The 20,004-nt window shown below is 45.5% G+C and overlaps 1 protein-coding gene and 1 non-coding gene across 20 annotated transcripts in view; one reads left to right on the top strand and one right to left on the bottom strand.

Annotated features, from left to right (window-relative positions):
* Window positions 1-20,004, bottom strand: part of DST (dystonin) — a 542,031-nt gene that overhangs the window by 338,938 nt on the left and 183,089 nt on the right. The window lies entirely within an intron of this gene.
* TRNAG-CCC (transfer RNA glycine (anticodon CCC)) lies at window positions 10,496-10,568 on the top strand. Its single transcript has one exon. It is a non-coding gene; the product is annotated as a tRNA-Gly (tRNA).

Genomic DNA, 20,004 nt, shown 5'->3' with positions numbered 1-20,004 from the left:
TCTATAAACATGCTTTTTACAGAAACAAACATATAGACTAATTCATGCTTTAAGTGGGATTTTGACTATAGAAAGATGACACTCAAACAAAACTGCGGAAAAAGGACTTTGATGAAGTAAGTACACAGAGAAAAGCCAACTCTGTCTTAATTTCTTACACAGGAGAAGTTATAGAATCATTCCCTAAATTCAAGTAAAATCTAGCTTAATGCATGAAAAAGTACACTGTGTATTACAAATCTACTTATTGATGTTAAATATGCAGCTTTTCTTTTTAGCTTTCAATTTTGAAATTTCAGACTTACCAAAAAAAGTCATAAAAATCACATGAAGAATTCCCATACATCCCTTCATCGGCACACTCCAAATGTTAAGATCATTCTCTACCGTAATATTAGCAACCCACTAAAATGACATAAAATGACAAAATGATACAACAGAAGAAGCAAAAAAAATTATTAAAGAAGAGTTTAAGAGATTAAAGAGATTTCCGTAAATCCCAAGCTTTCTTGGAGGTAGGATGAAATCAGAAGTCAACATGGGCCTTAATGGCAATACACTCTTTTAATGGCTTCTCTCTGGCTAATTACTAACAGGGAATCCCAACTGCACCTGTCAACTAATGCAGCTGCCAGGTACTGATTACAAGGTGCCCTAGAAGCATGAACTGGGTCCAGGAAATGAAATCTCACTGCTGTCCTACAGACAAGAGTCAGGGCAAATATATTACTGGCTGCAGTCACAGCCACCCTGGTACCAAATGCCTTCAATCATGCAACACACAAGAGGCTCCATCAGCGTGCAGCACACCTTCAATTCACACCATGGTACGGGTCAGTTGCTGCTGCTGCTGCTGCTAAGTCACTTCAGTCGTGTCCGACTCTGTGTGACCCCATAGACGGAAGCCCACCAGGCTCCGCCGTCCCTGGGATTCTCCAGGCAAGAACACCGGAGTGGGTTGCCATTTCCTTCTCCAATGTGTGAAAGTGGAAAGTGAAAAGTCAAAGTGAAGTCACTCAGTCGTGTCCGACCCTTAGCGACCCCACGGACTGCAGCCAACCAGGCTCCTCCATCCATGGGATTTTCTAGGCAATAGTACTGGAGTGGCTTGCCGTTGCCTTCTCCACGGGTCAGTTACGTCTCCGTAAAGCTGGAAAAGTCACTTGCACAACTACTGAAAAACACAAGATACCTACACTTCACCTTCAAAGATTCATACAAGCATGGGCAGGGATCCTGGCATCCTAGGTTAAAAAACCCATGAAACAAGCAAGCTTGAACTCTCATAACAGCACTTAAAATTCCTTCCAACAACTTGGAAAAGGATTAACCGGATTCTCATTGACACTTCAAAAAACAAGGTCTTACATCATAATCACTTTTAGCAAATAACTGTAACAGGAACTTGACTTATGTATGAACTGACTACAGCTTTTGCTTTCAGTACTCACTGACGATTACTTAATGGACCTCACAGCCGAGCATCTGAAACCTCAAAAGCAATTTCTATTAGTTTCCCAATCTTCTGCCTCCTCAGGGCACAGATGTCAACCTGAGGCTGTGGTGCGGAAACTTTCAAACAGGCTCACAGAGCTCCAAAGGGAGCAGCGGCTTCAGGGGCCAACTTGTGTGGTCCGCTAGCCTGCCCCGCCCCTAGCAAAGACCGCCCAGCAGAAAACGGGCTTTAAAAGCAGCAGCTCCTCCAGGCTCCGGGACCAGAGCCGCCTCTGCAAACCCTGCTCACAGCTCCTCCCACATCCCCCAACACCCTCTGCACAGGGCTCTCTCCCATCATACCTCTTTGAAGACAGGAATGCTGTCTTAACTCCTCAGACTCCCTTCTTTCAATGTCATTCACTCAATAAATGTTTGCTTAACAAGACAGCAAGGACAAAAACAAAGTTGATTTTTTTCTTGACTCTTGTATTCGTTCAGCAGGGACTTATTTTAATGCCTACTATGCAAATCCTGAAAGATGATGCTGTGAAAGTGCTGCACTCAACATGCCAGCAAATTTGGAAAACTCAGCAGTGGCCACAGGGCTGCAAAAGGTCAGTCTTCATTCCAATCCGAAAGAAAGGCAATGCCAAAGAATGCTCAAACTACCGCACAATTGCACTCATCTCACACGCTAGTAAAGTCATGCTCAAAATTCTCCAAGCCAGGCTTCAGCAGTATGTGAACCATGAACTCCCAGATGTTCAAGCAGGTTTTAGAAAAGGAAGAGGCACCACAGATCAAATTGCCAACATCCTCTGGATCGTGGAGAAAGCAAGAGAGTTACAGAAAAACATCTATTTCTGCTTCATTGACTATGCCAAAGCCTTTGACTGTGTGGATCACAATAAACTGTGGAACATTCTGAAAGAGATGGGAATACCAGACCACCTGACCTGCCTCTTGAGAAACCTGTATGCAGGTCAGGAAACAACAGTTAGAACTGTACATGGAACAACAGACTGGTTCCAAATAGGAAAAGGAGTACGTCAAGGTTGTCTATTGTCACCCTGCTTATTTAACTTATATGCAGAGTACATCATGAGGAACGCTGGGCTGGAAGAAGCACAAGCTGGCATCAAGATTGCCGGGAGAAATATCAATAACCTCAGATATGCAGATGACACCACCCTTATGGCAGAAAGTGAAGAGGAACTCAAAAGCCTCTTGAGGAAAGTGAAAGAGGAGAGTGAAAAGGTTGGCTTGAAGCTCAACATTCAGAAAACAAAGAACATGGCATCTGGTCCCATCACTTCATGGGAAATAGATGGAAAAACAGTGGAAACAGTGTCAGACTTTTTTTGGGCTCCAAAATCACTGCAGATGCTGACTGCAGCCAGGAAATTAAAAGACGCTTACTCCTTGGAAGGAAAGTTATGACCAGCCTAGATAGCATATTAAAAAGCAGAGACATTACTTTGCCAACCAAGGTCCATCTAGTCAAGGCTATGGTTTTCCCGTGGTCATGTATGGATGTGAGAGTTGGACTGTGAAGAAAGCTGATCGCCGAAGAATGGATGCTTTTGAACTGTGGTGTTAGAGAAGACTCTTGAGAGTCCCTTGTACTGCAAGGAGATCCAACCAGTCCATTCTAAAGGAGATCGATCCTGGGTGTTGCTAAAGCTGAAACTCCAATACTTTGGCCACCTCATGCGAAGAGTTGACTCACTGGAAAAGACTCTGATGCTGGGGGGGGATTGGGGGCAGGAGGAGAAGGGGACGACAGAGAATGAGATGGCTGGACGGCATCACCGACTCGATGGGGGTGAGTGTGAGTGAACTCTGGGAGTTGGTGATGGACAGGGAGGCCTGGCATGCTGTGGTTCATGGGGTCGCAAAGAGTCAGACACGACTAAGCGACTGAACTGAACTGAACTGAACTGATGTCCTGTGCCATGGGCAAAACAAATCTGTGAGAGTAACACCTTTACAGAAAGGAGTTCCACCTTGTTTATCCTCAGGAATCTGGCACCTGTGGCCCTGTGTTCTAATTTTGTCCTTAGATATTCCAGTCATCTTCACAGAAGTATTAATTCAGGCCTCAGCTCTCTGATCATTTACCTAATTATGTCAAAGCACCTCTTCTCTTTGCCTGGATCAAGTCAACATGTCCCAGATTTTCTCTACAATCAATAAACTGAGAAAGAGGGAGAGAAGGCTAAAGGGGTCACGTCATAAACTACCATTTCCCTCAAGAAACGCGGCCTAGTCTCCCGAGGAACTCTCACTGTCTATCAACTACACTGTTCACCATTCAAGAATGCACTCAGAGTAAGTACACACCTCAGGTTTGCGGATACGTTCGTTATCATTATGGAGGCGCCCCTCTAATGTAACTGAGCACCCTACATACACAGATCAGTAATGGTCCCCCTGAACCGACAGTGACTACAGTTCACTAACAGGAAGTCGCCCACCCAGCTAACCACCTGCTCCTTAAAGGCAAAGCTTTCCCAGCATGAGCACACACGCACACACGTACTTACACGCACAGACACACACATGCAGTCCAGGTGCCCTGCAAAGACACAGGGATACAGTCCAGGCCTGACCACTCCTGCTGGACAGGAGAGTCAAAGTGAAAGTCGCTCAGTCCTGTCTGACTCTTTGCGATCCCGTGGACTATACAGTCCGTGGAATTCTCCAGGCCAGAACACTGTAGTGGGCAGCCTTTCCCTTCTCCAGGGGATCTTCCCAACCCAGGGATCGAACCCAGGTCTCCCGCACTGCAGACGAGTTCCAGAAGCCTTTCTGAAAATCACAGCCCAACTGTCCTCCGCCCCCCAGTGGCTACACTGAAAAATGCAAGTCACCAGGAGCAAAGCAAGCAGCACCTACCTTTTCTAGAGTATTTCTGATCAGACCACTATAACAGCAATAGCGTGTCTTCTGCCCCGACACCCCCTCGGGTCACTGTCCCCTGCCTTCGGTGCCATCACAGGCTGGGCCTGCCTTGCTCCCCGGCACTGCTGATCTGGGGTCCCGGGCGGCAGGCTCAGGCCTCTGCTCCCCAGCCAGCCGCCCCACGGCTCCCAGCAGTTTGAGGCCAAGGACCCTGTTTCATCCAGCTTCATACTCCCACCAAGCACACTCTCCAGCAGAGAGGAGATACCCAAATATTTGGTTAAAAAAAAAAGGGAAGAAAATTAGGACAGAAAGGAGGAAGGAAGGATGTTAGGGGAGAAGTGGGGCAAGGGAAGAAACAGAAGACGACAAATTCAGATCCAGCAAACACGCATGTGACCACTAGCCCCAGACGCAGGACGGGCAGAGACGGCTCAGGCCCTGGGCCCGGCTCATAGTCTGCAGGCAGCTGGGGGCCACACCACAGAGACCCCATGACCCAGACACCCCACGGCCTTACCCGAAGCTCCTCAGGTCGGTGGGGGGGAAGCGCCCACTTTCCCTGACATGAGACTTTCCAAAGCCAGGTCTCCACCGCCTTCGCCACCTTACACCTCCTCCACTTTGGGTTTAAAAAATAGTCTTCACTTCACAGATATGAAAAGATATGGACACCGCAATGGCACCACTTAGTACTTGCGAGTGTTCTCTTCAGTCACCATCCTGGAATTATAGTAAGACGTCACTGCAGGAAGAAATTAGGCAAGACTTACGACTTCCAAGAAAAGGGGTGAAACCCAGGCAACCATGTGGCAGAAAGAATACAGGCCAGAGACCTATGCCAGGGTGTCAAGGGAAGGGCCGTGGAATCAAGGGATGTGCAGAAGGCTGACATGCACATGTGAGGGCTGAGTCGGGGCAGAGGTGTAAGGGGAGCAGAAGTCAGCCGGCCTCGAGAGCAGAGCTGCAGGGTGGAGAAGGACGCATTCTGAGACCTGACGGTGCTTGGAGGCACCACTAGACAGACCCCAGTTAGAGAAATTACCAGTGTCTGAAGAAGACCCTCAGGGTCTCAGTGAGACTTTAATGCCTGATCCCTGACAACAAGTAGGAGGAAACTTTCCAGAACCAAATTACAACAGCCTCCTCTTCATCGACTTTCTTCAGCAGGAAAAAAGGCATCTGTCCACTCAAAGAAAAACACCTAAACTGATCACCTAAAAACACCTGCCCAATACAGAGAATAGATTTGTGGTTGTCAAGGGGGAGGGGGACGGTGCAGGGAAGGACTGAGAATCTGGGGTTAGTCGATGCAAACTGGTACATACAGGGTGGATAAACAAGGCCCTGCCATAGAGCACAGGCAGCCAAATCTATTGTCCTCGGAGAAACCAACCATCTGAGTGCAGAGTTGCAAAGAACAGCAAGGAGAGATAAAAAAGCCTTCATCAGTGATCAATGCAAAGAAATAGAGGAAAACAGCAGAATAGAAAAGACTAGAGATCTCCTCACGAAAATCAGAGATACCAAGGGAACATTTCATGCAAAGATGGGCTCGACAAAGGACAGAAATGGTAGGGACCTAACAGAAGCAGAAGATATTAAGAAGAGGTGGCAAGAATACACAGAAGAACTGTACAAAAAAGATCTTAAATACTCAGATAATCACAAAGGTGTGATCGCTCACCTAGAGCCAGACATCCTGGAATGCGAAGTCAAGTGGGCCTTAGCAAGCATCACTATGAACAAAGCTAGTGGAGGTGATGGAATTCCAGTTGAGCTATTTCAAATCCTAAAAGATGATAGTGCAAAAGTGCTGCACTCAATATGCCAGCAAATTTGGAAAACTCAGCAGTGGCCACAGGACTGGAAAAGGTCAGTTTTCATTCCAATCCCAAAGAAGGGCAATGCCAAAGAAATGTTCAGATGACCACACAATTGCACTCATCTCACACGCTAGCGAGATAATTCTCAAAATTGTCCAAGCCAGGCTTCAACAGTAGTGAAGTGTGAACTTCCAGATGTTCAAGCTGGATTTAGAAAAGGCAAAGGAACCAGAGATCAAATTGACAACCCCCACTGGATGATCAAAAAAGGAAGAGAGTTCCAGAAAAACATCTACTTCTGCTTTATTGATTACACCAAAGCCTTTGACTGTGTGGATCACAGCAAACTGTGGGAAATTCTTCAAGAGATGGGAAACCAGACTACCTGACCTGCCTCCTGAGAAATGTGTATGCAGGTTAGGGGTTAGGAAGCAACAGTTATAACCAGACATGGAACAGACTAGTTCCAAATCGGGAAAGGAGTAGGCCAAGGCTGTATATTGTCATCCTGCTTATTTAACTTCTATGCAGAGTACATCATGCAAAATCCCGGGCTGGATGAAGCACACGCTGGAATCAAGACTGCCGGGAGAAATATCAATGACCTCACATACACAGATGACACCACCCTTATGGCAGAAAGTGAAGAGGAACTTAAGAGCCTCTTGATAAAAGTGAAAGAGGAGAGTGAAAAGCTGGCTTAAAACTCAACATTCAAAAAACTAAGAACATGGCATCCAGTCCCATCACTTCATGGCAAATAGATGGGGAAACAACGGAAACAGTGGCAGACTTCATTTTGGGGGGCTTCAAAATCACTGCAGATGGTGACTGCAGCCATGAAATTAAAAGACACTTGCTCCTGGGAAGAAAAGCTATGACCAACCTAGACAGCATATTAAAAAGCAGAGACATTACTTTGCCAATAGTCAAAGCTATGGTTTTTCCAGTGGTCATGTATGGATGTGAGAGTTGGACCATAAAGAAAGCTGAGCACTGAAGAATTGATGCTTTTGAACTGTGGTGCTGGAGAAGACTCTTGAGAGTCCCTTGGACTGCAAGGAGATCCAACCAGTCAATCCTCAAGGAGATCAGTCCTGAATATTCATTGGAAGGACTGATGCTGAAGCTGAAGCTCCACCACTTTGGCCACCTGATGCGAAAAGCTGACTCATTTGAAAAGACCCTGATGCTAGGAAAGATTGAAGGCGGGAGGAGAAGGGGACGACAGAGGATGAGATGGTTGGATGGCATCATGGACTTGATAGACATGAGTTTGAGTAAGCTCCGGGAGTTGGTGATGGACAGGGGAGCCTGGCGTGCTGCGGTCCCTGGGGTCACAAAGAGTCGGACACGACTGAGCGACTGTAATGAACCGAGGAACCAACATGAAAAAAAATTGGAAAAAGAATGTGTGTGTCTATCCCTGAGTCACTTTGCTGCACAGCAGGAATTAAAACAACAATCAGCTCCACTTCAATAAATCAGAATAAAAACACCTGAAACAGTTCCTCTCGGAACTTACTAAATTTGGTTTGGCATTTGCTGTTTTTCGTGAACAGCTTGTGGGCAGAGAAAATCTGAGCCAAGCTACTTGTCCTGCTCAGCCGGGCACACACACCACACACCACAACTTCCCGGCACCAGAGCCCACCAGTGACCACTGCAGAAGTTAGACCTGCACTCGAAGATTCACTAACTGAAGCACCATTCCACATGTGCTGAAAACATACTCACCTGAGACTTAAGTCAAAGGCAACTTACTTCTTCAAGGTAGAAAAATATCTCTTTTATAGATAAATAAATCACAACAAAGGCAAATGCCATGACGCCCAGATCCTCAATGTCACTGACAATGCATTGCCTCTTATAATATTCATTCTTTTGACACTCATTTGGCGCCTACTGCGTGCCAAGTACCTACCAGTCCAGGCAATGGGATACAGAGGTGGGTAAACCGATCTGCTCTGAAGTCCTGGCCATGGTGTTGCTCTGGAAGGCAGCACCATGAACTGTCTGAAGTCTCCCCTTTCACACACACGGGCCTTTCTCTGTCACTGCCGCAGCTCTTTTCACCGTCCTTGCACCCAGGGAAATCCCAGTTCTCTTAGCTGAGACACACACTGGCCGGCTTGTGTTCAGAAAGTCCAGCGAATCAGTGGTTCTGCTTCTATTTTGACTCAGCTGGTGCTCCTGAGCTACTCATAAGTTACACAGTCAGGAAAACCTCCTACCACCACAAGCAGCTGCACCTCGTCAAAAATCAATCCATCCTGTCAAACATTAATCTTGGCTTGGTTTAGATTTTGACTTGATCTTACAAGGTCCTGAGTTTAAGGACCGGGGGGCCAGAGCAGGCTGGCACTCAGCCTCCTTCCACGCCACGAGCGCTCTGCATGCTGCCACAGCGTTCACTCACTCACTCACTTTCTAAAATGAAATGTACTGAAAACCTACAATGTTTTACCTGCTGAAGACACATTAGCCAACAAAACAAAGAACTCTGCTATTTGGAATTAAATTCTAGCAGAGAGAGAGAATAAATGATTAAATAAACATCACCAACAAGTAAGTACACAGGGTTTTGAAGGTGATGACAGTTACGAAGAAAAGAGCAGGCGAAGAGAGGCTGAGAGAGTATAGCATTTAAAGGAGAGAAAGGGGGCAAGCTGAGATCTCAGATAAAATGACCACAGGCGCCTTGGTGGGAAGACGGCACGTGAACAGGACTTGAAATAGACGAAGGCGCATCAGCTCTGCAGACCTCGGTGGAAAGACATTCAAAGCCAGGAAAGCAGCCCACCTCAGGACTTTCAATGTGACCCTCACTGCAATGGGAAAACAGAGGTGGGACTCGGGCAGAATAACAGATCAGACTTGACTTTTAAAAGATCACCACAGCTGCCACATTGAAAAACTGGTACTTAACAAAGAGCGTTTAGCGAGTGCTGATTTCTCCTTTGGCTGCGCTGGTGTGTGTTGCAGGGTGCCAGCTCTCCAGCTGGGGCACACAGGCTTGGCTGCCCCGAGGCACGGGGAATCTTAGTCCCCCGACTGGGACAGAACCACATGGCCCGCACTGGAAGGTGGATTCTTAGCCGCTGGACCGCCAGGGAAGTCTGCAAGGGCTTACTCTTCAGATGCAAAAAATCATTCCAGCCCACAACAGCCAACATAATCCCGAAAAAGAACAAAGTTGAGGGACTGACACTGTCAAGATGGCGTGGTGGTGGTGAGGAAGCAGACAAGCAGGTCAATGGAAATGAACAGGGAGCCCAGAAATAGAACGACACAGATCAGCCAATCTTGACAAAGAAGCAAAGACAACCCAGCAGAGAAAGGACAGTCTTTACAACAAATGGTGCTGGAACAACTGGACACTCACAGGCAAAACAAGTGAATCTAGGCACAGATGTCTCACAAAAATTAACTGAAAATGGATCACAGGCCTAATGTAAAACTATAAAACTTCTAGATGATAACACAGAATAAATCTAGGTGACTGTGGATTGGGTGGATGACTTTATAATAAATAACTCTATAAATAAATGATGACTTTATAAATAACACAGTCCCTGAAAGAGAAAATCAGTAAGTTGGAATTCATTAAAATCAAAAACTTTTGCTCTGCAGAAGATACTGGAAAGAGAAGGAAAGGACAAGGCACAGAATGAGAGAAAACATTTGAAAAATATGCATTTGAAAAAGGCCTTTTATGCAAAATAGACAAGAGACTCTTAAAACTCAACAAGCACTAAACAAACAACCCAACTGAAAAGCAGTAAAAGGTCTGAACAGACACCTCCGCGAAGGAGATGTACAGATGGCAAGTAAGCACGTGAAAGGATGCCCCACGTCGCACGTCATCAGGAAACGGCAAATGAGAACAATGAAATATCACTGCACACCTATTCTAAGAGCCAAATCCAAAACACCAGACAACACCAAGTGGTGCAAAGAGGGTCAACCAACAGAAATCCTCAGTCGTTCACAGGAAGGCAAAAAGCAGAGGCACTCTGGAAGACAGGTTAGCAGTTTCTTACCAAGCTAAACACAATCTTACCACGCAAACTATAAATCATGCTCATAGGTATTCACTCAAATGAACTGAAAACTCATGTCCACACACAAGGTACACATGAATGTTCACAGCAGCTTTATTCAGACTTGACAAAAATCAAAAGCAACTACAATGTCCTTTGGTAGGTGAATGAATAAACATCCATCCAATGGAGTATTCTGCAATTAGAAAAAAGTGAGTAAACAGGGTAAAAATTCATTTTTTTTTTATTTTAGATGCTAAAAAAAGAAAAGAAAAATGAGGGACTTCCCTGGTGGTCCAGTGGCTAAGGCTCTGTACTCCCAATGCAGGGGGCCCAGGTTCGATCCCTGGTCAAGGAACTATTAATAGACCCCACATGCCACAAGTAACGGAGAAGGAAATGGCAATCCACTCCACTGTTCTTGCCTGGAGAATCCCAGGGACAGGGGAGCCTGGTGGGCTGCCGTCTATGGGGTCGCACAGAGTCGGACACGACTGAAGCGACTTAGCAGCAGCTGCAGCAGCAGCCACAAGTAAAGACTCCACAAGCCACAACTAAGAGCCTGTGCAGCCAAATAAATGAATAAATGTTTTTTTAAGAAAGAAAAGGTGAGCTACCAAGCTACTTGAGAAGACAAGGAGGAAAACTGCTACATGGACAAAGCCAATGTGAAAGAGCTACATGGTTCCAACTATGTTACATTCTGGAAAAGGCAGAGCTATTGAGACAAAAAAAGGCCAGTGAGGGCAGGGAGGAAGAGGGGATAAACAGGTGAAGGACAGGGGATTTTTAGGGCATTTGTCTGACTGCAAAGAGCTTTACAACACTTAAACTATTGATTTTGCTTAATAATACTATATCCATATTGGTTCATCTATTATAATCAACATGCCACACTAACAAAATGTTCATTGAACAATAAGGAAAACTGTGGGGGAGAATAGGGTATGTGGAAACTCTCTTATGCCCAACTCTTCTGTGAACTTAAAACTACTCTAAAAACCTATTCATTTAAAAAATTACCCCTGCCCTCAAAATGCTTACTCTCATCTACTTTATTATCCACTTCCCACCCACTTCCAAAATGGAGTTCACATGAAATACCCAGATAAGGGATCTCAAAGTGGAAATAAAATAGCGAAAGCCATGAGAAAGGCAAGCAACACAACTATTATACAAGCAAGCGCTCCTCCTCAGCACTCCTTCGCTGACTTCCCTCCACCAAACCCCCCACACCCGTCATCTCTGCACCCGCCGATCCGCCCGTCACCACACTGACTCCAGCCGCAATGTTCCAGGCGTCTGATGATCTCACTGATGCCTGCCCGCGTCAGACTCCGTAAGGGCAGGTGGAGGAGTCAGAGGGCACCCCAGTAACCAGGCAGCGTACATCTGCAAACAGACTTAGGCGCAGAAAAGTTCGGCAATGAGAATTTCAACTGAAAACAGGCAAAGCCAGGATTTCCATATCTGACTGTGAGACCCCAACGCTGCATGGTCCCGGTGTCACACGGCAAGTATGATGTAATTTTTGTGTCACCTTCAAGCTGTCAGAGGTAGCAATACAATAAACGTAAGTGACCTACTGTACAGCACAGGGAACTCTGTATTCTCTAACTTATACAGGAAAACAATCTGAAAAAGAGTGGATTCATGTTTTTGCTGTACACCTGAAATTAACCCAACATTATAAATCAACTATACTCCAATAAAAATTTTTTAAAAAAACAAACACAACTTAGTGGTTAAGCTAGAAGTTAGCCTAATTTAACCAAAAGAGACCATAACTGCTCCTAATTTCAAAGCCAGTTAATAAATTAAAGCCCAGAGTGTGAGACGCCCTATTTCATTCCCTGCAGAATAGGGAACCCAGAGCTGGGTCGGCTACTGACGGGACACACCTCTGACGGCAGAGTGCATTACTCTATCTACTGAGTACTGCAACGTAATAAGGATTCGAAAATATGAACTACACTGTTCCCGGCACTAGTTTTTGCTGCACCCTTAAAAAGGGAATCTGGGTAAAACCTGCCGTCTTTAAACATCAGTTCAGTTCAGTTCAGTCACTCAGTCGTGTCCGACTCTCTGCGACCCCGTGAATCACAGCACGCCAGGCCTCCCTGTCCATCACCAACTCCCGGAGTTCACTCAAACTCATGTCCACAGAGTCGGTGATGCCATCCAGCCATCTCATTCTCTGTCGTCCCCTTCTCCTCCCGCCCCCAATCCTTCCCAGCATCAGACTCTTTTCCAGTGAGTCAGCTCGTCGCATGAGGTGGCCAAAGTATTGGAGTTTCAGCTTTAGCATCAGTCCTTCCAATGAACACCCAGGATTGAGCTCCTTTAGAATAGACTGGTTGGATCTCCTTGCAGTCCAAGGGATTCTCAAGAGTCTTCTCCAACACCACAGTTCAAAAGCATCAATTCTTCGGCGATCAGCTTTCTTCACAGTCCAACTCTCATATCCATACATGACCACTGGAAAAACCATAGCCTTGACTAGACAGACCTCCGTTGGCAAAGTAATGTCTCTGCTTTTTAATATACTATCTAGGTTGGTCATAACTTTCCTTCCAAGGAGTAAGCGTCTTTTAATACCAGCCAGGAAACTGAATTATTGAGGAGTAAGGTAGGAGCTAGAGAAAGGAACACTCTATGTATAAAATCTCTCTGGACTATATGCACACAGCTTTAGAGCTACCACGTCCCAGAATAATTTAACTTTTAAAAGGACTCTGGCCATACCAGGGAGTCCTTTTATTACCAGGAGAGATAATGCTATTAAGTAGCATTCCTGTTAGATAATAAAGTCCTATTAGATAATAAAGTCTCTTCAAAAGGGAAGAGAATGATAAACAATACCTAGGAAAACTGGGTACTATTTTAGAAGCTCAGAAATTCTCTTCCACGGGGCCCCCAATTTAGACAAACACTAATCCTCACACCAGCTATGTGACTAAAATTGTCTGCAAAGAGCAGTTGTTCAACTGACGTTGTGGCTGCATCTGTAATGTCATAGTTAAAAAATGTGGTGTCATTTAAGGAGACGCTAGAATTTTTTGAACCTAGAGAAGTAAAACGTCTAAAAACATTAAATTGCAAAAGTTGTTATTTCTAGCAATTCTAAATATATAAATAATCGTGAAAGAAGTACAAAAACTCTGGGTCAAAATAGTCAAGTACGTGTTTTGGTTTTGAGTTTTTATGGGAAAAATGCTGAGACTCCATTTTCAGATAAGTAGAAATATCTGCACACAAACTACCCATGCAAAACAACAAATCCATCACAACTAGAGGACAAGACTGCACCAAGCACCGAGGGCCATTGATAGCTGGGGATGGTAGGTTCTCCAAGAACCTAATAGAATCAGTGGGCTTTCTGCCAAATGCACACAGAAGGTGAAAAGGAACACAAAATATTACCTACATGCTAAAGGAGGGTATGACCTTTTAACCTCAGCTTAAAAACTTCAAACCTGGAGAAAAACCCCACTGCAAGATTATGTCAGAGTCACGAGGCTCCTGCTCTGGCCGGCAAGCTCATGGGGCAATGACTTACATGTAAAGCGAGAAATATTCCAGCGAGAAAGGAATACCAACATGACTAATAAAACACACTCTGAAAGGGAAATCACAAAGGAAGCAGGGCAAAGTTACACCTCATGCCATGGGTCAGGCTATTTTAAACACAAGCACTGGGCCAGGCGAAGAGAGCTGAGCCATCCAAATCTCAGTATTTAAATAGCATAATTTTAGACGTTTAGCCAACTTCTGTTCTATAAGCACTTAATCCTTTGGTAAAACCAAATGTCAGATGTATATATTAAGAGACACTGGGTAAATGTTCAGTATAACATCTGAATAACAGCAGGGAAAATAAAATTCACAGAAGACTTAATTAATTTAATAGCTGAATCATAAGAAGTTGCTTGCGATGTCATTTTTACACAGTGACGCTTCGTGTGCTGGGGACCGCAGTGGGGAGGCATGGCTGAACCGACCCTCCGCAGCCCTGCCTTGCCCGCTACTCACTGTGCAGCCTCCTGACGCTCATCAAGGCACTGCCTCGCAGCCTCTCAATTCTAAAAGACTGTAACATTAAGAGAATGAACAACATGCTCTTTAAAACTCCAAAACTGTTCCGATTTTCATTCCATGAGGATATCACAAGTGAACAATGAGAGTCAGAGGAACAGAACAATCAGAATCACAAATAATTCTGTCCCAGGGGGACTACGCTGGCAACACAGACAGGAGCCAGAGTGCCAGAAGGCACAGCCAAGGCGCGGGGTCTCTCGGCCACTGCAGTGGCCGCCCCCATACAGTACTCCTCGGGGTCACCCCCGTAGTCCCCGTTTCTGGGGTTCACACCCATGCAGTCTCTTCCATCATGGGATCACCTACACAGAGCAAAAACGACACGTCACTCTGGGGTCAGATCACAGACAACAGTGCCCCCGTGGGGTCCACTCTCCTCCCCCCCAGCCCTCGGTCTCCGGTGGCCCCCCTGCGAGCGCCCGGGGACAGGCGAGCGCGGAGGCCTGGGGCGAGCACGTGGGGGCCAGGGGCGGGGACCCGGGGCGCCTGCTGAGCCTGGAAACCTGGACCACAGACTCCCAGCCAAGCTACCCCCAGACTCCTGGTGAGACACTAGAGAGTGACTGTGCAAAGCTTCCAGGGTGTTGAGTGATTTGTTCCACAGAACACCGCAGTACCACGGGTGGGCCTAGAGATGGTCCCACTAAGCGAAGTCAGAGGCGGAAAGACAGACACCATTTGATATCGCTTATACATCGAATCTTAAAAAAATGATACAAATGAACTTCTCTACAAAAGAGAAACAAACTCACAGACACAGAAAAGAAACTTATGGTTACCAAAAGGGAAAGTTCCGGAAAGGAATAAACTAGGAGCTCAGGATTAAAATACACACATCACTATATATAAAACAGATAATCAACAAGGACCATACAGCACATGGAAATATATTCAGCATCTTCTAATAATCTATAATGGAAAATATGTAGATAGATAGATATATTAGTCACTAAGTTGTGTCCAACTTTTGTGACCTCATGGACTGTAGCCCACTAGTCTCTTTTGCCCATGGGGTTTCCCAGGCAAGAACACTGGAGTGGGTTGCAGGGATCAAACCCAAGTCTCCTGTATTACAGGAAGATTCTTTACTGCTGAGCCACCAAGGAAGCCATATATATTACATAATAGATATATTTTATATATATATATGAAACTGACTCACACTGCTGTATACCTGAAACCGACACAACACTGTAAATCAACTCCACTTCAATAAAAACTTTCTGTTACACAGTAGATCAGATAACTGGTACAGCTATCTTTGTATTCTTTCCTAAGCCTCCTGGGCCTTACAAGCGCTTGGTCACCAGTGAGCTTTACTGCCACGGTGGTCCAGTATAACCGCCCCCACACACACTCCTTTACTTCCTCTCCCCCCGGCCCAGACCTGGCTCCCCTGTATCTCAGCACTACAAACGCCACAAAAGCCTGCACCCGACACACAAAAGGCTGCCTTCTACACACCTCTGAACCAAGGACCCCAAGCTCAAATGTACACAGGAGATATGCAGGCAGAGTCAATGGCCATGGGGAGGTGGGCCACATTCAAGGCGACAGGGGTGATGGTCAGCAGGTGAGACCTGCTTCAGAGGCGTCTTCCGCTCAGCTTCTGCCAACTGTCACCATGGACCACGTGGGCCCAGAATTACTGGATGGCCTGTTCAAGAGGAGCATAAACTCTGAATTTTTAAATAAAATTTCCCAACTTCTAAATATTGGTTTAAAATTTTACAGCAGTTCATGAGATACACTCCCTTATTCAGCCTGTGAGCTACCAGTTCCCAGTCTCTACACTGGATGACTCTTTCTCAAAGTTTCCTCTCATCCACATTCCCCTGCTCACAATCTCCAACCTACCAGCTGCTTAACTGAGACAGAGTCACTCCGCGAGCTTTGACACACCTGTTCCCAGGACCCCTGCTTACCCTTTCAGCACTCCGGTCTCCTTCCGAATGTCCTATGACAGCAGACAGACCTCCCACCTCTCCCTGGAAGAACCCTGCACCTACCACTCCCAAAGTTCTGGTCCACGGTCCCATCCACACCGCGTCCATGTTTAAAACCAAACCAGACTATCATACTCAGTGAGGTCAGTCAAAGAAAAACAAATATCATACACTTATCACTCATACCTACCATCTAATTTTTAAAAATGATAAAATAAACTTGTTTATAAAACATAAATGAACTTATAGAAAGCAAACTTATGGTTACCAAAGGGGGAGAAAAGTGGGGAGGAGATAAATCAGGAGCTTAGAAAGGAAACACACTATTTTATCAAAGACATACACATACTCAACAATGACCCACTCTACAGGCCAGGGAACTCTACTCAGTATTCTGTGATAACCTACAAGAGAAGAATCTTTTTAAAAAATGAATATATGTATGACTGATTTATTCTGCTGTAGACCTGAACTACAACACTATAAACTATACTCCAATAAAATGTTTAGAAACTAAAAAAGTAAAGCCAAGCAAAATGCCACTTCGTCCAGCAAAGCCTCCTGACTCCCAGCCATCTTCTGAAGTCCTGCAGCAGAGAACTGTGAGGACATTAATGCAATCATCAACCTCAGATCCGATCAGTGACTCTCACTGCCATCTTGAACTTGCATTTGAACTTGGCATATTCACTAAGCTTTTCAAACCTGAGTGAAACCTGTACCTTGTTCAGGTTTTATTCCTTGGGCTCCAAAATCTGTATATTTTTTTCTTGGGCACCAAAATCACTGCAGATGGTGACTGCAGCCATGAAATTAAAAGACACTTGCTCCTTGGAAGAAAAGCTATGACAAATTTAGGGTATTAAAAAGCAGAGACATCACTTTGCCTACAAAGTTCCATATAGTCAAAGCCATGGTTTTTCCAGTGGTCATGTACCGATGTGACACTTGGACTATAAAGAAGGCTGAGTATCAAAGAATTGATACTTTAGAACTGTGGTGCTAAAGACTCTTGAGAGTCTCTTGGACAGCAAGATCAAACCAGTCAACCCTAAAGGAAATCAACCCTGTATATTCACTGGAAGGACTGATGCTGAAGCTCCAATACTTTGGCCACCTGATAGGAGAGCCAACTCATTGGAAAAGATCCTGATGTTGGGAAAGATTGAGGGCAGAAGGAGAACAGGACAACGGAGGATGAGATGGTGGGATGGCGTCACCGACTCAACGGACATAGGTTTGAGCAAACCCAGGGAGACAGTGAAGAACTGGGAAACCTGTCATGCTGCAGTCCACGGGGTCGGAGTCAGATACAGTTGAGCCAACAACTGAACAACAGCAACAAACCTTGCTGAGGAATGATTGTGTGATAGCGGATGTATGATCCTCTGAATTCAGCGCATTCATAACCAGAACATGCACAAGTCCTCATTCACTGTACCGTGTTCTAAAGATTATACAAAGACGAGACGCAATCCCGGACCTCAAAAAGCTCACAGATTCTTAGGAAAGGGAGATGCGAACAGTGTGATCAGTGCTGAGGGTCACAGATGCAGCAACAATGGGGCTCTTTCAGGAGGAAAGAAAGAAGAGATTACAGCTGAATACAACTACAATGAGGCGCCTCACGCTGGGCAGAATGGCGATCACCGAAAAATCTACAAACAACCAACGCTGGAGAGGGTGCAAACAGGAGGCAATCCTCCTGTCCGTGGGGATGTAAACTGGTGCAGCCACCATGGAAAACAGTACAGAGGTCCCTCAGAAAACTGAAAACAGAGCTATCCTATGAACCAGCAACCCCACTCCCGGGCATACATCCAGACAAAACCAATTCAGGAAGACACACGAACCCCAAAGTTCACTGCAGCACTATTCACAACAACCTCACAGCAATCGAGACATGGAGACATCCCGAATGTTCATCGACAAAGAAATGCAAAGATGCAGTACATACAGACAGCGACATATTACTCGGTCATAAAAAGGAATGAAACAATGCCATCTGCAGCAAAGTGGACACAACTGAAGATGATCATACTGAGTGAAGTCAGAAAGAGAAAGACCCCACACAACATCACCCACATGGAGACTCTAAACTACAACACAAATGCACCTATCTCTGAATCAGAAACATACGCCAAGACACGGAGGACAGACTTGTGGTCGGCAGGGGGAGGGACGGAGTACATGTCAGCAGATGTAAACTGTTGCATACAGGATGGTGACGAGCAAGGGCCCACTGCGCAGCCCAGGGAGCTATGCTCAGTGCAGTACAGGAAGCTATGCTGGAAAGAACATACAAAGAATGTGAGTGTACATACACACACACACGTGCAACTGATGCACTGTGCTGTACAGCAGAAAGTAACACAACACTGTAAATCACCTACATTTCAGTTTCAAAGACGGTGATAGGTGAGCTGGGCTGGGACTAGTCAACAGTTACCCCCAATAAAGAAGCCTCCCCAGCCTTGCTCAGCCAGGAGGGGGCCTCTGGACACTGCCCACTTCGCACAGCTGGGGCAACCCTGCATCCCATCGGTGATATAAACTGCTTTGTTATTTAACCTCAAATGCCTCATTCTTACCTCTAAACAAAACTGTAGCCATCACAATTATCCATATAATGGGTGCCAGGAACTATTACACCTATTAACTGAAAGCCAGTCTAACATTTTATATGATTCCAAAATACCAGAACCATTCTTAAAACACAAGATTTCAAAGTCCAGTGCGGAGATCTTAAGTTTCTCAAACTGTCTCCAAAAAAAGGCGCTAAGTCTCCTGGGAGAAATGGATGATTCAAAGGGTGGGGCAGGGAAGATACAAAATAAGCCTAGAACATTTGGTAACTTCAGAACAAAAGAAAGTGCTCAAAAAACAAGGCAGGGGGACCCGTCAAAGGCATACAAACACACAGCTCTTGAAGGACCTCCTAGAAGTTAATGGCTTTTAATTTTCTGAGTGAAAAAGAGGGTTCTGAACTTAAGCTTTACACTAAGACTTTACACTAAACACTAACCTAAAAGCTGTTCTTTTTCTTTTGGGGGGGAGGGGTCTGCCCTGGGTCTCTGTTAGGGCATGCAGGTTTGGTTGCCCCTCAGAATACGGGGTCCCAGTCCCCGCATCCCCTGCACTGGAAGGCAGATTCTTAACCACTGGACCACCAGGGAAGTCCCCGAAACTACTCAATTTTATTTTGAAAATCTTTCGAAAACCTTTCTTGCTCACTAAACCCCTTTTATCACATCTAAAGATTTTATTTTGAATAGCATCACAAAAACAAATCGTCTCTTCAAAGGTCACAGTCAAATCAAGACCTGGAGGAAAGTAAGTTTCAAGGTTACAGACACTGGGACAGCTTCATCTGAAATAACAGTTAGGGTAGCAGAACATCCAGGCAAACACTAATGTGCACACACTAGGTCCCATATGCTTACACAGCAAGTTACTAGAGGCTGAGAATGAAGGCCTTCCCTGGTGGTCCAGAGGCTAAGAATCTGCCTTCCAGTGCAGGGGAAGCTTCCCTGGAGCTAAGGTTCCGTGCTCCCAGTGCAGGGGGTACGGGTTCACCCCCGGTCAGGGAACTGGGTCCCACATGCTGCAACTAAAACCTGGTGCAGCCACATAAATAAATAAATTTTTAAAAATAAATTAAGAAGGAACCCTGCTCATCTTCAAGCAGAGATGAGCATGCACCTTTACCGCTGATTGTTCTTTCCTTGGCAATGGCCCCCAATACTTTAC

Source organism: Moschus berezovskii, chromosome 23 (assembly GCF_049115385.1).
Source record: "Moschus berezovskii isolate FMDL1 chromosome 23, NW_MosBer_1.0, whole genome shotgun sequence".
Taxonomy (NCBI): domain Eukaryota; kingdom Metazoa; phylum Chordata; class Mammalia; order Artiodactyla; family Moschidae; genus Moschus; species Moschus berezovskii.
This window is presented reverse-complemented; position numbering and strand designations above follow the sequence as displayed.